A 16,245-nucleotide genomic window follows, 5' to 3' on the forward strand; every position below is an offset into this window, starting at 1 on the left:
GGTCATTTTTAGGTCACTTTTGGTTCGGCCAGTTTCGGTACTTAAACTTGTGCAAGCTATTTGGCTTGGTTCTGGCCATTTTTGGGCTTTAGTGTCTTCATAAGAATTGTAGATATATGTCTAAACTATTCATAGTAAAAATTTCAGGTTAATTGGACCTGTTTTGAGTAAGTTATGGTCAAAACACTAACTACTGCCCAAATGGTCAATTTTCAGGCTTTCAAGTCACTAATCCAGATTTGGTCATTTTTCAAGTCACCTTCTAGGCAGAATTTTCATAAGCTTCCTTCATGATAGTTGGCACATTTTGTGCCTAGTTTCACCTCCAATTCTTCTCATACCAATTGGAGTCACACACATAAGGTTCTAAGCCAAAACATACACTGCCCTACTACACACTTCTCATCACTTACCAATTACATATTCAACACTTACCAAACTACTTCCTTCATGCCAATTCTGGTTTGTACCTTACAATTAACACATTTAACAACACATTTTGGTCATTTTGGATAGCTTGTAACCATTCTCAATATGCACACTATAACACATAATTTTCCCAAGGCCATTTACACCAGTTAACCACATGAACATATCCCATTTACATACCCAATTCTGAACCATTATGCACATATCCATAATGCCATCAATAACAACATCTTAAACAACCATAAACAAGTAAAAACAAGCTATATATACTGAATTTCCATGGCTGCCAAAATGTACATCTCCATTAAAACATCAAACTTCAAAAATTCTTCCATAAATCAACTACCCACAACCTTGGTTACAGTTTTAATGAAACAAGAATTGAAAACACTCACTTACCACTTTTGAAGCTTTATCAAAACCTCACTAAACTTCTTAAAATTGCTATCAAACTCTTTCTTGCAGGGTAAGGATTAACTTTAAAGAAGAGACTTAGTGGAAAGGAGGGCTCCAAGTGTGTTGCATGGAGCTTCACTCAACGGCCATGGAGGTTTCTCTCCTAAAGGTTTTAGCTGGTTTAATAAATGGAGAAGATGAAGGAATATTCTTGCCCAAATCTGCTTAATGGTCTGCTTTGAAGATGTTAGTGGAGCACTAAAATCAATTATAAGGTTTGTTTAGTCCAAGTTTCCAATTTCCCACATTTTCCTCCTATCTTTTGCTATTTAGATTATGTACCACCATTTTAATTTTTCATGACATTTTCCTAGTGTAATATCATGTATTTTAATGGAAATTTAGGTCAAAAGGCAACTCGGGATGTCAAATGACCACAATGCCCCTATTCGGATTGCATTCCCGATTTTTTGGTAACACCGAGTTTTGTCGTTTTCTCGATTTCTCGTTTTTCTTTGTACTAATTAATTAATTTTTCTTTGATATTTATAAGGACATTTATACTTCAATAAGTCTTTAATTATATGTTGAAACTAAATTCCAAGGGTTCCCTGCAGTCCTGGAGTCGACTATTGCCTGCGCCGTAACTTTCCCGTGCGGTCACCCATCGCTGCAGTGCTAGCTCGTTTAACTTAGTTTCATTTCATTGCTATTGTTTTTCCTTTATTTTTCTTGTATTTTCCTTTCTTGTATTTCATTATTTTATGTCTCCTCACTAACATTTAAATATAATTCCAAGCATCCTAGTATGCAGACGGACAACATCACAGGAACAATAGAGCACTCTAGAACATAGGAGTGTTACAATTCTCCCCCCCTTAAAATAAATTTCATCCAGGAAATTTTACCCAATAGCCATCTTACAATAGTCATACGTTTATTTTCTCCTTTCTATATGATCGTACAATCTTCTTTCCTTTGAATTTGTATAAGACTTTTAACAATCTAATACAACATTTAATTTGTTTGTATAACAGTAATCTTCTCTACTATTATTCTGTCTAATATTTCGATTCATGTTTCCTTACTGGATGACCCTTGAGGTCACGTTAGAATTATTTATCTAGTCATGGGTCCTTTGACCATTCTAGTCAACAATCTTACTCACATTCGTAATATTTCATTGTTATATCTGAACCAACTGTTCAAATTTTTACTTCAACAACTCTTTTTATCTATTAATGTTCTATAACTTACTTCCTTTTGTACTAAACTATAACCTTTCGATATTCTAACTTTTGAGTTTTAAATGCCTAAGTAGGATTTTCAAACTTATTTCCAACAATAAAATTCTATCCTGGCATAACTATACAAAAACAGATGTCGTTGGCAACTATTCTCATCATGGTGTACTATCGAGTAGTACGTAGCTCTACACAATAATCTCAAGCAGTACTGTAATGTGTAGCTTATAGTATAAACATCAAGAACATTGCATAGTTACTACGATACATTCCCATAGATCAAACTTTCCTATCTTTTATCCTTTTCGAATTCACTAATATTCAAAACTTATTCTGATTACAATATCCATTGACAATTACTAACTCTAACATCTTTGCCCTCATCTAGAGCAATTCCATTATTATAACTTACTTTTAGGTGACTAACAGATTTTTTTATATGAGGGACAGTAGGAAGGCAAAAAAATACTGGTACTAACATAAAAGTATGCAGACCCCAGGTCAAACAATACATATATATATATTAGTTACTAATTTAGAAAGTACCAGCAATGATGTCAAAAGTCTCAGCCTCTTCCCTCTATTGTATAGCGTATACTCTAGCTGAAGCATCACCCTGTTTTGGCTGATTCACAGTACTCTGACTTCTAGTTGTACTACCCCTACCTCTACCTCTGCCTCTACTAACTGATGGTGAACTCTTTGGGGTAGAAACTTGGGTTGATCCCTTTGGTGTAATAAATGATCTAGAACGATGTGGATTTATACAATCCCTAGCAAAATGACCAGTCTCTCCTCAATTAAAACATGCTCCTATGGCTTTATAACATACCCCACTATGTGGTTTACCACAAGTTTCACAAAGTCGATCCGACAGCGCATTTCTGGGTTTTTGCTGAGTTTGCTAATTCGATTGAGGTGGTTTCTATCCAGAAAATCTATCTCTACCTGATTCGCATGAGCTAGATCCTCCAAAGTGCTTCCTCTTTCCTGACCCACTATCAGGAACTTGATCAGTAGTCTTTCTAATTTTCTCTTTTTCTTCTGTACCCTTTTTAACTGTTTCTTCATTCTCAATTCTTTCCAGTTCCAGGGCTTGCGATATTAGCTCTGAGAAATTCTGGTGTTGGAACCCCACAACTTGCAATCTTAGACTAAGCCTTAACCCAGTCTCAAAACGTTTACATTTGTCTCTAGGAGTGGTAAGTAGGCTTCCTGCATAATGACTCAATTGAGAGAAGTTTCTCTCATATTCTGCCACTGTTCTGTTCCTTTGTTTCAGACTTAAGAACTCCTGTAGCTTCTGGTCCACATAGGTATCTGGGACATATTTTTGTCTGAACTCTCTGAGGAAGTCATCCCATGTCAGCACTGGGGGTTCCATCAAACTGTGGGGAATGGTTTTCCACCAGTCATATGCTTCTCCCAGTAAAAGTGAGACTGAGTACTCCAACTTCAGCTCATCGATGCAGTGCAGCTTCCTAAAAACTCTTTCCATCCTTTCCAACCATTTTCCTGCCTCTAGCGGATCCACTGTCCCCTTGAACTCAGTAGCCCCATACTTAATCAGCTTGTCGTACTGCCTAGCTGAAGGATGTGGTTGTACTACTGGTGTCTGCAGTGGGGCTTGAGTGGGCATGTTACCAGCCATTTGTTGGAACATTGCACCCATCTGCTGAGCAAATTGAGTAGGGAACTGTGGTATTGAGGGGATTGGTGCAGATGATCCACTCACATTTTGAAGGCTGGGGCTTCCCCTTGTACCTCAGCCTCTGTTGATTGATCGACTGAACAATCCCCTTCTTTCATACTCAATTTGAGGATCTTAGACCTCCTGAACAATAACACAAGGAGATTTCCTCTTGTTAGTGCATATTTATAATGTAATATACTGTATGTATCAAACAATGACATTGAGCAGTTGTACTATGAAGGAAAAATATTCAAATTACGGGTCAAAACAGAATTTAAAAAAAAACTTGCTCTAATACCACTAAAACATGTCATACCCTACCCCTCCTTAAGGCATAACATGATCCCGTAGTATATCTAATGAATTACCAACTTCGTCTACTGATAACCCATTAAATACACTATAAGGGATTTAAAAACTTTTGTTACTTCTTTTTACAGTGGTGAGCACTATTGACAGGTGTTAGAAATTTTTTTAACTGAAGTGAAACCAAATAACACATTTGAAGTATTAATAATTTTTGTAAAAATTTTAGCAGAGTGCCATCTGTATTTTGAATAAAACAGTTCTTCAAAAACCTGTAAAAAGCACATCAAATAAATAATTCCTCAATCCCAAACTCTAATAATTTGTTCAACACAATAAATTTGTCAACATTATCAACTCAGTTTAACAATCAATTCTCCAGTGTTTCCAAAAGCTGAGATAAGATAAATTTATCACAATACTTTTACAAGCCAAAATAATTTACAATTTTAGTTTACAACTGCTCAAGACCAAGTACAATATATACATACAGTGCAAATATATTACAAAAAAAACTACAAAATATGGTATACTCGATATACCCGGTGAAATCTCAAAATGTAATACAAGCAGCCTCCTTTGCTGCTCTGTCCGTCTGTCTACCTGCGATAGCAATGAAAAAGCTATCACTGAGTAAAATTTGCTCAGTGGTGCACAATAACAATTTAAAATACGGTATGTAAAACTTTTGTTGACAATTTACAATCCAAACAATTCACAATTTTTCAAAGCTCATATAACACAAATTTGATCAAACAATTGAATAACACAATGTTGCCAATCGATAACACAATTTAGGTCATGATACAAACTTTTCCGAACATGCCGTGTTGTACACCACGATAAGGCACACTCACCCCAATAATCAAAATCAATGAGGGAGGAAGCTAGCTAGATAATGAGAACTCATCCACACTCACCTCAGACTGACAAGTCAAAGAGGGAGGAATATAATCACACTCACCCCATAAATGGAGGAGGAACATAGTAACATTGTCATGCCAAGTGTGAATCAAAATAATTTCAAATCATAATATTTCATACAAACCACAAATCACATTTTATCTCAAAATTTCCATTTGCAAAGTAGGCAACACAATAATTTCCAAATAATATTCCCAAAGCTTAAACAATAAAAAATTATTCATAACTCATTTCTCCAAATAAATTTTCTAGTAAAAGCAGTGAATATAAAAAGTATTGTGCACAAACACAATTTAAAACTATAATGTTCAATTAAATTTTTAAGTAAAAATGAGAAATCAAAATTATTGTGCACAAACCTCTGATATATGCCTCTTGGCCCTGACTCAGTGTTCCTTACGCTTCTCAATATCCTTTTCAGCTGAAACACACAATTTAAAGTGTTTCAGTACTCAATGAATTTGTTTCTAACAATAAAATCTAATATTTAAATTTTCTTGGTACTATTCCCTTCAATTCATTTCATTAGTCAACCTATAATGTTGACCCTTGATGCACTCTACGTGAATTAGGTTTAATGTTACCAATATGTCACATTTTATAGCCTTTTAGTGTTGGTACATGTTACCAAATTTATTTTCAAGTATATTGTATTTTATTGCAATTTGTCAGATTTTGGTATACTAATTTGACCTAGCCGGATGACTTAGTTCCCTCGGTTTTCGAGTTTCGGTCCAAACTACAAACTTGTAGGTCTATGTCTTATTGCACACGGGGCAAAATTTCAGATTATTCTGAGTTGTGTAGACCAAGTTATGTTCAATTTACCAATGCTGGACAAAATACACCAAAATGGTAACTTTAGGTCATTTTTAGGTCACTTTTGGTTCGGCTAGTTTTGGTACTTGAACTTGTGCAAGCTATTTGGCTTGATTCTGGCTATTTTTGGGCTTTGGTGTCTTCATAAGAATTGTAGATATATGTATAATCTATTCATGGTAAAAATTTCAGGTTAATTAGACCTATTTTCAGTAAGTTATGGTCAAAACACTAACTGCTACCCAAATGGTCAATTTTCAAGCTTTCAAGTCACTAATCCAGATTTGGTCATTTTTCAAGTCACCTTCTAGTCAGAATTTTGGTAAGCTTCCTTCATGAAAGTTGGCACATTTTGTGCCTAGTTTCACCTCCAATTGGTCTCATTCCAATTGGAGTTACACACTTAAGGTTCTAAGCCAAAATACACACTGCCCTACTACACACTTCTCATCACTTACCAATTACATATTCAACACTTACCAAACTACTTCCTTCATGCCAATTCTGGTTTGTACCTTACCATTAACACATTTAACAACACATTTTGGTCATTTTGGATAGCTTGTAACCATTCTCAATATGCACACTATAACACAGAATTTTCTCAAGTCCATTTACACCATTTAACCACATGAACATACCCCATTTACATACCCAATTCCAAACCATTATACCCATATCTATGCTACTATCAATAACAACATCTTAAACAACTATAAACAAGTAAAAACATGCCACATATACTGAATTTTCATGGCTGCCAAAATGCACATCTCCATTAAAACATCCAAACTTTAAAAATTCTTCCATAAATGAACTACCCATAAACTTGGTTACACTTTTAATGAAACAAGAATTGAAAACACTCACTTACCACTTTTGAAGCTTGATCAAAACCTCACTAAACTTCTTAAAATTGCTATCAAACTCTTCCTTGCAAGGTAAGGATTAACTTTAAAGAAGAGACTTAGTGGAAAGGAGGGCTCCAAGTGTGTTGCATGGAGCTTCACTCAATGGCCATGGAGGTTTCTCTCCTAAAGGTTTCGGCTGGTTTAATAAATGGAGAAGATGAAGGAATATTCTTGCCCAAATCTGCTTGATGGTCCACTTTGAAGATGTTAGTGGAGCACTAAAATCAATTATAAGGTTGGTTTATTCCAATTTTCCACATTTTCCTCCTATCTTTTGCTATTTAGATTATGTACCACCATTTTAATTTTTATGACATTTTCCTAGTGTAATATTATGTATTTTTAATGGAAATTTAGGTCAAAAGGCAATTTGGGATGTCAAATGACCACAATGCCCCTATTCGGATTGCATTCTCGATTTTTCGATAACACCGCGTTTTGTCATTTTCTCGATTTCTCGTTTGTCTTTGTACTAATTAATTAATTTTTCTTTGATATTTCTAAGGACATTTATACTTCAATAAGTCTTTAATTATGTCTCAAAACTAAATTCTAAGGGTTTCTTGCATTACAGGGTCGGCTATTACTGCTTGTAGTAACTTCCTGTCTGATTTACCCATCAACTGTAGTCTTTGGCTCGTTTAACTTAGTTTCATTTCATTGCTATTATTTTTCCTTTGTTTTTCTTGTATTTTCCTTTCTTGTATTTCATTATTTTATGTCTCCTCACTAACATTTAAATATAATTCCAAGCATCCTAGCTGTCCGGACAGACACTGTCACCAGAACAGTAGAACGCACTACCGAACATAGGGGTGTTACCAAAGGTCAGTCAACAACATCAATGGACAGCTCTCTAGGGACAGTGTTCAGGGGACCAGCCCCAATATCTTCTGCTTGTCCACACTGCCTGAAGTGGCATAAGGGGGAGTGTTGGAGAGTGATGGGTGCCTGCCTAAGGTGTGGGTCGACAGAGCATCAGTTAAGGAACTGTCCATGCAGAACTACTACAGCTGCTCTAGCACAAATAGATAGACCTGCCATTGCACCTCAAAGGGGTAGGAAGTCTGGTAAATCTGAGGCAGCTGGTCCATCACAGAGACTTGCATCTGAGCCAGTCGAGGTTAGAGGCTAGAGCACCTGTCAGAGCTTATGCCATGAGAGCTCAGGAGGAGCAAGATGCCCCGAACGTCATCAGGGGTACGTTCTCCCTCTACAACACATTTGTGCATGCATTGGTGGATCCAGGATCCACTCATTCATACATCTGCATCAACCTACCCGTAGAAAGGGGGATACTAGTAGGGGAGAGTGACCAAGACATTCTGATCACTAATCCATTGGGTCATAGTGTAGGGGTGAACAAGGTGTACAAAGGTTGCCCATTAAGGATTCAGGGCTATGAATTCTTGGTAGACCTGATTGAATTACCTTTTCACGAGTTTGACGTGATTTTGTGAATGGACTGGTTGTCACGTCATTAGGCAATGGTTATTGTAAATTGAAGAGGATTTCCTTGAAAACTCCTGAAGGTAATGAGATCACAGTTGTGGGGGAAAGGATAAATTTCTTGTCCAATGTCATCTCAGCCATAGTTGCAAAAAAACTAATGAGAAAAGGTTGTGAAGCCTACCTGGAACATGTGGTGGATACTAGGCAGGCTAAGCCAGATCTGTGTGACATACCCATAGTAAGAGACTTCCCAGATGTGTTCCTTGAAGAATTTCCTGGCTTGCCACCAGAGAGGGAAGTTGAATTTGCTATTGAGATACTGCCAGGTACAGCACCAATCTCTATTGCTCCTTATAGGATGGCACCTACTGAGTTAAAGGAGCTGAAAATCCAGTTGTAGGAGTTACTGGATAAGGGGTTTATACACCCCAGTGTGTCACCATGGGAAACTCTAGTGCTGTTTGTAAAGAAAAAGGATGGGACTTTGAGGTTATGTATCGATTACCGGCAGTTGAATAAAGTGACTGTGAAGAACAAGTATCCGTTGCCTAGAATTGATGATCTGTTTGATCAGTTGAAGGGAGCAGGAGTATTTTCTAAAATTGATCTCAGATCAGGGTATCATCAGTTGAGGGTGAAGGATGCAGATGTGCCAAAGATTGCATTCAGGACCCAGTATGGTCATTATGATTTCCTGGTGATGCCTTTTGGCCTAACAAATGCACCAGCAGCATTCATGGATCTTATGAACTGTATATTCCATACATACCTAGATCGGTTCGTAGTGGTCTTTATTGATGATATTTTGGTGTATTTCAAGACTAGGAAATAAAATGATGAGCATTTGAGGATTGTTCTGCAAACCCTGAGAGAAAAGAAGTGTTAGTAGTATGTCCTAGAGTATATCATTTAGTATGTTTCTTGTACATGTTTTATTAATAAAAGGCATTTTCACTTTTCCATTTACATAATATATTTATGTGTAATAGAAAAGGTCCATTGATATTTTGTTAGAAATATTATTCTTAAGTTGTTAAGAATATGAGTGATAGTATTTCTAGCACAAGGTATCATAAATAGGTTCACAATCGAGGATACTTCACAATAAAGACATGACTTATCCAGAAAGATTGTAATAATGTTTGTTCCCAAGTTATTTACATAAGATGTAAATAAGATGGAATGGTGAGTCTCATACCATATAAATGTTAGTAGTATGCCCTAGAGCATATCATTTAGTATGTATCTTATACATGTTTTTATTAATAAAAGGCATTTTCACTTTTCCATTTACATAATATATTTATGTGTAATAGAAAAGGTCCATTGATATTTTGTTAGAAATTCTATTCTTAAGTTGTTAAGAATATGAGTGACAGTATTTCTAGCACAAAGTATCATAAATAGGTTCACAATCGAGGATACTTCACAATAAGGATATGACTTATCTAGAAAGATTATAATCATGTTTGTTCCCAAGTTATTTATATGAGATGTAAATAAGATGGAATGGTGAGTCTCATGCCATAAAACAAACATGATAGGCACTTATACATGATAAGTAGGCCAAACCAGGTTTATTTATGACAAGCACATGGAGTTCACTCTTGTCAATGCATTGTCATAAATCATATCAGTGCATACAATCTTTAGACCTGAGATAGCACAGTTATCTTGTATATAAGTGGTTTGAGTTTTATACTACTTTCGTACTTGTACTGTGTATGGGTATATGGGCATGTGTTGGCTCCTACTAGTTATATATGGAGGTAGGTGTTGATCAAGATGGAATCTGTTACCCTAAGTAAATAGGGATAAAATCCTATATTCATTTAATTGTTCTTGATGTTTCAAGTTCCTGACCAGGACAGATAGATTTAATCAGAAAAGAGTTTCTGATGAGAAAATCTTTTTAATCAAGAACTGGAATTAAAAGATAATATAATATTCATAGCAAATGGGGTTTGACATAAGCCATGACTCTAGCTCGAACTGGGATTTTGTAATAGAGAGATTCTAATGCATGGTAAAATATGATTATAGGTTCATTTAAGGTAAACCTTATTACTGATTGGGTGGCTATGGCATACTATTCTAGGTATTAACCATAGTCTATGAGCTACATAAAATGATTTTGTCACACTTTACCCCTCTTAAAGGCATAACATGATCTCGTAGAATACCTAATGAACTACCAAACTTCACATACCGATAACTCATTAAGTACCCTACAAGGGATTTTAAAACCATTTTCTTACTTTTTGGAAGTGGTGAGCATTTTAGTAGGAATTAAAAACATTTAATTAAAGTTTCAAAACTAGTAAAAAGTTTTATCCATTTTTATTTGTCCGCAATTTTTGGAAAAATTTCAGCAAAGTGTCGTTTATATTTTGAGAAAACAGTTCTTTAAAAACGTGTAAAAACACTTTCAATAATTGTTTCCACAACTCCCAACCACCAAAATGACTCAATTCAACATGATTCAAATCAATTCCACAATATTTCATAATTTCATTCACATTAAATTTAAAATTTAATTTACATATACAGGTCTTAATTTACAAAAAGCAAATCCAAAATAATATTATTACAATTTACTGTACAACTGCTCAACTTTACACTAATACATATGACATTACAATATTTACATCAAATAACTATAAGGGTATAAACAAATATCCGTACAAAAAGATCAGTGAAGTCCTTGTCAATTCAGCAGCTTACCCTGCTGTTTTTTCCTTGCTCTTATCTGCGACAGCAAAATAAGCTATCGCTGAGTATAAAAATACTCAATGGTGCACAATAAAAATTCAAAATGCAGTACCTAAAACATTCATTTATAAATCAAAATTTAAATATTCACAATCATATTTCACAAATTATCAAAACTTATTATAGCACAATTTTAGTCAAATAATTTAATAAACACAGTATTGCCAATTCATACACAACCTCAACTATTAAACCAAAGAAGAAGGAAAATAATCGATCTCAACCCCATAAATGGAGGAGGAATAATAAGGTATTGTCATGCTAAGTGTGAATCCGAAATCAATTTAAAGCAACTTGTTCAAATATTTCATGCAAATCACACTAAATCTCCAAAGTCACCTTTTCATTCACAAAGTGGCAAGACAAAAATTCTTAAACTCATAATTAACATAGAAATTTCATAATGCATACTAAATCAATTTTTCAATGATAAAATGCTTAAATAAGGTTTATTGTGCACAAACCTGACGTGAGTCGCCTCTAGGCCTTGACTCAGTCCCTTAGACCTTTTGGGTCTTTTTCAGCTGAAACACAAAATTTATAGTGTCTCAGTATCTTTGTCTCACAATAATTCCAATAATTAATTTATATATGCTTAATTCTAGCTCCAATATGCTTAAACTTACATTCTTGAAAATTTTCACGTTGAGGTTACTATTCATGATACTATTTAAGTCAAAATATTGACTTTCTTATGCTTAATAGGTATGGAAAATCTAATTATATCCACATACCACATTTTGGTTACCTAACTTATTGGTTTTGGTCATTTTCTCCAATCTTAAGTCTTTTAGGCACAAATTTCAAAATTTCAGTTTTGGTGTCCTATTTTGCACTGTTCCATTGGTTATGTTGCTGTTAGAATTTGGCTAAGTTTTCTTCATAGAAGTTGTTCCTTATTGTCTTAACTTTATTTCCCTTTTTGAATCACTCCATTTGGAGTTTTGTAGCTCAAGTTATAGCCATTTGAACATGGCTGGCCGGATTGGCCTAACCCAGATTTTCTGGGCACCAAAACTGGTTCCGGTAGTTTTAGGTCACTAAACTTAGATGGCTAAATGACTTGGTTAAGGGCATAATTTGGGTTTGTGTTATTCATAAAAGTTGTAGGTCTATATCTCAGCTTTCGACCGGTAAAATTTCAGGTCATTTGGATCTGCCTAGCCTAAGTTATGGCCAAATGCACAAACGCTGTTCATTTGGTCATTTTTGTACAGGGCATAGCACCCAATTCTGGATTTGGCCAATTTGTTCACTATGCTATGGTCACTTTTTGGGCATGATTCCTGAATGAAAATTGTGCCATTTTGTATCTAGTTTCATTCCCAATTGACCTCACACCAATTGGGTTGGTAATTTTCAATTTTGGTCCCTGAAATGGACCTTGGTCATGCTGTCGCAGAATGTCCATAACCAATTCAAATTTCCATTTGGTTCCAACACTTCCAACACACCACAATTGGTCATACATGACCATTTTTCAGCTCAAACAAGGTCAAACACACCATTTGACCAATTCGTAAAATTTTATCTCCCAAACCCTAGGTCCAAAACCCTAACTTTCATGTTTACCTCATTTGTTGAATTCAAAATGCATATTTAGTATTTATACACTCATTCACACTTAACTACTTTATAATTTGTATCAAAATCATTCATTCTCAAACCTAAACCCTAGTTGCCCAAATTTCTATTTGGTCCACTAAGCTTGATTTTGTTTAATTTTTCCACAATTTCTAGATTAACTCATGCATATGAACATAATTCTAAAGAAAAATCTAGTGGTTAGTTACTAACCTTAAATGAAGCTTCTCCACCTCTTATTTTCTAAATTTTCTCCTCTTCTTTCTTGTTCAATCTTCTTCTCAAAGCTCAAACACAAGGTTTTATGAAGTAGTTATGAGAGAAATTAAGGTTTAGTAAAGGTTTTAAAGCTTAAAACAAGCTTTAATGGTGTAGAGGTGAGGGAATTTAGAGAGAGAGTGTCATGGCTTGAAGAAGAAAAAGAATGAAAATGTGTTTTTCAATTTTTTGATTTTATTCTTTTTCTTTGACTTTGTCAAATTTTAATTAAATATAATTTATTTCTGATGTCATGGCTTATGTCATTTTGATGATGTCACTAATGTAATTTCTTTTCCTTTTTCTTTCTTTTTTTTCATTAGTTCTTTAATTTAATTCCCAATCCTGAAATTTTCTTTTCTCCGATTTTATTAGATAGTTAGGTCAGGAGTTAGCGCTAGGGGTCAATTGATCAAATTGCCCCTCACCGGTTCGACCCGGTTTGCAAATAATTTAATATTTCTTCCGGATCCGTGACCTAATTATTTGACTGGCTTAACAATTCTTTTTTGTGATTTTCTCTTTTCCATTGTGTTCACAATAGTCCTAAGGACCGCAGTGTCACATTTTACGGTTCGAAATTTGAGTTTAAATTGACTACGCAGTCCTTCCCGAGAAGGCCATCAATCACTGTGACTCTCGACTCATTTAACTTCTTGTGTTCTGTTTTTCTTATTTATACTTAACTAATTGACAATTATTAATTATTTGTATTCAGGGCTTATTTAGTTGTCTTAGATGTGGTTCTAATCCCCTTAATTATCCGGACCGACACCGGTCACTGGAATAGTGAAATATACCAGGCTTTTCAAATAGGGGTGTTATAATTCTCTCCCCCATAAAATAAATTTTGTCTCAAAATTTTACTTGGTATCAATTTCTGAACAGCTATGGGTGCTGTCTCCTCATGTCCTCCTCTCGTTCCCAAGTAGCCTCCTGGCCCGAATGATGGTTCCACAGCACTTTTACCAACGGTATCTACTTGTTCCGTAGTTGCTTCACCTCATAAGCCAGAATCTCTATGCGTTCTTCTTCATATGTGAGGTCTGGATTCACTTCAATTTCTTCCACTGGTAGTATATGAGATGGGTCTGATCGATACCTCCTCAACACGGACACATGGAAGACATTATGTATCTTCTCTAACTCTGGAGGTAGTGCCAAATGATATGCCAAAGGGCCCACTCTCTCCATAAGCTCATATGGCCTAATAAAATGAGAACTCAGTTTCCCCTTTCTACTGAATCTCATGATTTTCTTCCAAGGGGAAACCTTGAGGAATACTTTCTCACCCACTGCATACTCAATATCCCTTCTTTTTAAATCAATATAGGACTTCTGACGGTCTAATGCAGTCTTAAGTCGATCTCTGATCACTCTGATCTGCTCCTCGGTCTGCTGAATGATCTCGGGCCTAATCATCTTCCTTTCACCTACTTTATCCCAACACAGGGGAGTTCTGCACTTTCTACCATACAAAGCTTCATATGGAGGCATCCCAATGCTTGATTGGTAGCTATTGTTGTAAACAAACTCAATCAAAGGCAAGTGTGTGTCCCAACTGCCCTCAAACTCAATCACACAAGCCCGTAGCATGTCCTCCAAGATCTGAATTACCCTCTCAGATTGGCCATCTGTTTGTGGGTGGAATGCCGTACTGAAGTTTAATCTAGTTCCTAGGGCTCTCTGAAGACTAGCCCAGAATCTAGAAGTGAACCTAGGATCTCTGTCTGATACGATGGATACTGGCACTCCATGCAGTCTTACTATCTCATCAATGTACAACTTGGCCAATCTTTCTAAACTGTAGTCCATCTGGACTGGCAGAAAATGAGCAGACTTGGTTAGTCTGTCAACTATGACCCATACTGCATCATGACTCTTCTGTGTCCTTGGAAGTCCTATAGCAAAATCCATTATTATTCTCTCCCATTTCCATTCTGGTACTGGTAGTGGATGTAACAACCCAGCGGGTACTTGATGCTCTGCCTTCACTTGCTGGCATGTTAGACATTTGGAAATAAATTCTGCCACATCTCTTTTCATACCCATCCACCAGTAATGCTCCTTTAGCCCTCTATACATTTTTGTGCCACCAGCGTGCATGGCAAAAGGAGACTCATGTGCTTCCTTCAAAATGATCTGCCTCAAATCAACATCATTAGGAATATACATCCTGCCCTGGTGAAGCAGTAGACCATCATCTCTTATTGAGAATTCTAGTTTCTTGCCCTGTCTGACTTCTTCCAATAGCTTTTGATACCTTTCATCATTCTGAGTAGCTATTCTAATCTGATCAATCAACACTGGCTGTACATGCCATGCAACTGCTGTCTACCCCTCATCATTAATCTCTAAGCTGGCATGTAATGATATCAACTCATGTACCATAGATAAAGGAGTAACCCGTAGACTTACCATAGTTTTGCGACTTAATGTGTCAGTCACAACATTAGCTTTCCCTGGCTGATAGTCTATCAAACAATCATAGTCTTTTATCAACTCTAACCATCTCCTCTGTCTCAAATTCAACTCCTTTTGAGTGCCCAGATACTTCAAACTCTTATGATCTGTGTAGATGTAGCACTTCTCCCCATATAAATAGTGTCTCCAGATCTTAAGAGCAAACACTATAGCTGCAAGCTCCAAATCATGTGTCGAATAATTCCTCTCATGTGGTTTCAGCTGGCGTGATGCATAGGCAATGGCATTCCGATCTTGCATTAGTACACAGCCTAACCCATTGTGAGAAGCATCACTATAAACTGTATATTCTTTACTCGGTGTAGGTAAAGTCATGACTGGGGCTTCAGTCAAACATTTCTTCAATTCATCAAAACTCTGCTAGCATTTGTCCATCCACTGAAATTTCACATCTTTTTGAAGTAACTTAGTCAATAAAGATGCCAACATGGAGAATCCCTTCACAAATCGGCGGTAGTATCCAGCTAACGCCAGAAAACTGCAAATCTCAGTGATATTCCTGGGTGGTCTCCAATTAAGGACAGCTTCTATCTTGCTAGGATCTACCTTAATACCTTCTGCTGATACTATGTGCCCCAAAAAGGATATCTCCTTCAGCTAAAATTCACACTTCGATAATTTAGCGTATAGCTGTTTCTCCCTCAAAGTTTGTAATATAATCCGCAAATGTCTATCATGCTCTTCTGCACCCCTTAAATAAACCAATATATCATCTATAAACACAACTACAAACTGATTGAGGTATGGTCTGAAGATAGCGTTCATCAGATCCATAAAAGCAGCCGGAGCATTAGTTAACCCGAATGGCATAACCAAGAACTCATAATGGCCATAGCGGGTTTTAAAAGCAGTTTTAGGAATACTCTGCTCTTGTACTTTCAGCTGATAATAACCTGATCTTAGGTCAATTTTGGAGAACACAGCTGCACCCCTCAACTGATCAAACAAATCATCAATGCGGGGCAATGGGTAT

Source organism: Hevea brasiliensis, chromosome 3 (genome assembly GCF_030052815.1).
Source record: "Hevea brasiliensis isolate MT/VB/25A 57/8 chromosome 3, ASM3005281v1, whole genome shotgun sequence".
NCBI classification, from domain to species: domain Eukaryota; kingdom Viridiplantae; phylum Streptophyta; class Magnoliopsida; order Malpighiales; family Euphorbiaceae; genus Hevea; species Hevea brasiliensis.